Here is a 2,813-nt window from a genome sequence, read left to right as displayed (position 1 = left end):
AAAAAACCTCTCACGAGGAAGAATTTCGAATCTTTGAATATGTGTGCACTACTATAAATTAAAATAGATTGGTTCTAACAGAACGTTTTTGTATCAGTTTTCGCGACATGGAATGAACAATTAGGCATTTTTTTCTTCAAAGTCGTGTCCTCCAACTTATACTTTCACAACAAAATATATTCATGACCATACATGTATCTACAGAAAATCTCATCAGCTCTTTCATTCATCTCATCATTATCGAATTTAGAGTTTTGTCACCAATAAGTAAAGATATAAATCAAGATAATCTTGATCAAACCTAATGGCATGAACTGAAAATATATCACGAAGAAGCATATCATATCACCAAAAATAACCGAAAGAAAACTACGAACTTAAATCAACAACCATATCAAAATATCAAAACATAACAGAATAATCACAGTCCAAAAAGATAAGAACAAGCAAATTAAAATAAAAGAGTAACAATCTTACCCTTTGACTTGTTTTGAACACAACAAAAAAAAATTCACTTACTCCTTCGTGTCGAAACAAAGGAACAAACATCAATCGATAGCAATATGGGTATGTTAACCATCGGTTGGACTTCAGAATCTCCCTTTAATTATGTATTGGTAATGAATAATGAACTCCACCTTTCTTATACCATCCATGATCTCTCAAGAACCTACAAGTCTTTGAGGCTTCGGTTTCTCCTTCTCTCTTTCCCTCAAGAACATTGTACATATTTGAGTTTGTGATTTTTCCATCTCTTTCTCTCACAAATATTGTCTTTGAAATCAAGAGATTGCCTTCGAATTGTATTCTATTTCAATCCCCACTGTATCTTTACAAAGACAAAACATGATCAAGATTAGTGGTTCCTATATTAAACAACTTAACTCGTTCTTGTAGTGATTGAGTTCATTTAAGGTGTCATCAAGTTTCTTCTTACTTTGCAACATGTAATTCATTGTGGTGTGCTGATTTTTCTAGATATCTTTTCGCTCTTTCAAGAGTCATCACTTTCTCTTCCAATTCAGATTTATTTATACATACAATCTTCCACATCTTAAAGATTTTCATATGCTTCCAAGACTTTATTTTTATCCAAATCTTTCTCATTATCTTCACCTTCATCTGAGTCACTTGATGTCTCAAAGTTCAATTATCTCAACGTTGTTCTAGCTTCTGCTTCAACATTCTGTTCGACAGGTTCAAGGTAGATGTCTTCCAGAAATTCCTTATCGGGTTGATTTTATAGGCATTTAATGCAACATGATTGCTTAAGTAGTTATCTTCTTCTTCTTGAATACTTTCAGATTCCACGTCACTTCAAGTGGTATTCAAGGCTTGCTTCTTTCTTTTCAGAGTGTTTCTTAAGTCAGTCAGAATTAAATACTAAACCGATGATTTCTCCCTGAAATCAACTACTATTTAAAGTAAAGATGAATCTAACAAGCATTCTTCTACATACAATCAATAAAGAGTGAACTAACGATAATGACAATGGTTCCCGCTGTGGAAATCCTAATTGTCACAAAAACCCCTATAAAAAAAATCAATATGTTAATATGTTCTTGAACTTTTAAAGTTTTGGCTCACAACAAGCATGCGTCCAATGTTGTGAGTACAAGCGTTGTTTATGCAAGTATTTATGTATTTTTTTGTAAATGACATGCATTATTTCCTTCTCATTCTTCCTTCTTTATTTTTCATATTTGCGACTTCATCATTTGATTCACCAATTATTTGCATTCAAAACCTGAAATTGACCACATATTTGGAATCCTTTTGACTTCAACTTTCCACTTATATCAAAATTGCAAAGAAATTCGAAGTCTAGATCGAACTCATCCCGAATGTCGGAACTCGCCCAGCGATTAAAGCGACGTCACGACCGAGTAACTATCGGGAAGTGTGCATACCACCTCCCTCTTTCAAACCCATCAAACAATTTTTCAGATTTCGTACAAAAATCACATAAATTAAGCTCAAAACCCTAACCTCAATCGTGAACTGCACTGCAATTTTATCATCTGATTTCGCCTTTGATTTTCGTCAGAAACTTGAAACGGATCATATAATTGGAACCCTTCTAATCTAAGCTTTCCATTGAACTAAAATTGCAAAGAAATTTGAAGTCTAGCTTGAACCCACTCTGAACCGGTTACCCCTTTTCAAATGTGCAAATTTAAGCGTCGATCTCGACAATTTTTCATCTCCAATTTGGGCACTCCGACCACTGATCTAGAAAAATCAGACCTCGTAGTGTTGATTGACCGAGAACTGGTTGGAAATTTTCAGAAAAAGACCCAAAATGGTTGGAACTAGCTTTGGACCGTTTGAAACATAAATGTCAAAATTGATTCGTAAAATCCCCAAGAATGATCTGGTAATTTGAGGTAAGAGTTTGAAAGATTTGCATGATTCAAGAACGTCGGTCGAAACTCTAGAACTGATATGTGTCTATTTTAATTTCTGCAATAAAAAAAAAAGATTATCAACAAAAAAAAAACTTTTGGCGTCTGAATCAGTACATAGGTTTTAGTTTTACTACTACAAAATAATCGATCGGATTTAATACGCTGAAGCTCAATAAAATATAATCTCTGATACCAATTTTTAGTGTAGGTTTGGAACTTGTAAAAGGTGATTCATTCTTAGGTTAATAGCCGATTCTTGACCTAAATTGAATGGTCGAGTAACTTTGTCATAAATTGCGTAAACAACTCGGACGGGATTAAATATTTTATTTATTAAGAAAATGCAATTCATTAAGCACGAGATAAGTTTGGAACCACCGAAGTATGTTTGGACCTTCCGAATTC

At 33.6% G+C, this 2,813-nt stretch overlaps 1 long non-coding RNA gene across 1 annotated transcript; it reads right to left on the bottom strand.

Annotated features, from left to right (window-relative positions):
• Positions 1–340: 340 nt before the first annotated feature.
• Positions 341–2,600, bottom strand: LOC142556481 (uncharacterized). Its single transcript, XR_012822633.1, has 2 exons — positions 1,990–2,600; positions 341–829 (listed from the first exon to the last, which is right to left on the bottom strand). It is a non-coding gene; the product is annotated as an uncharacterized LOC142556481 (long non-coding RNA).
• Between the last annotated feature and the right edge of the window lie 213 nt (positions 2,601–2,813).

Source organism: Primulina tabacum, chromosome 9, assembly GCF_025594145.1.
Source record: "Primulina tabacum isolate GXHZ01 chromosome 9, ASM2559414v2, whole genome shotgun sequence".
NCBI lineage: Eukaryota > Viridiplantae > Streptophyta > Magnoliopsida > Lamiales > Gesneriaceae > Primulina > Primulina tabacum.
Note: the sequence above shows the minus strand (reverse complement) of the source record. Positions and strands in the feature narration are given on the sequence as shown.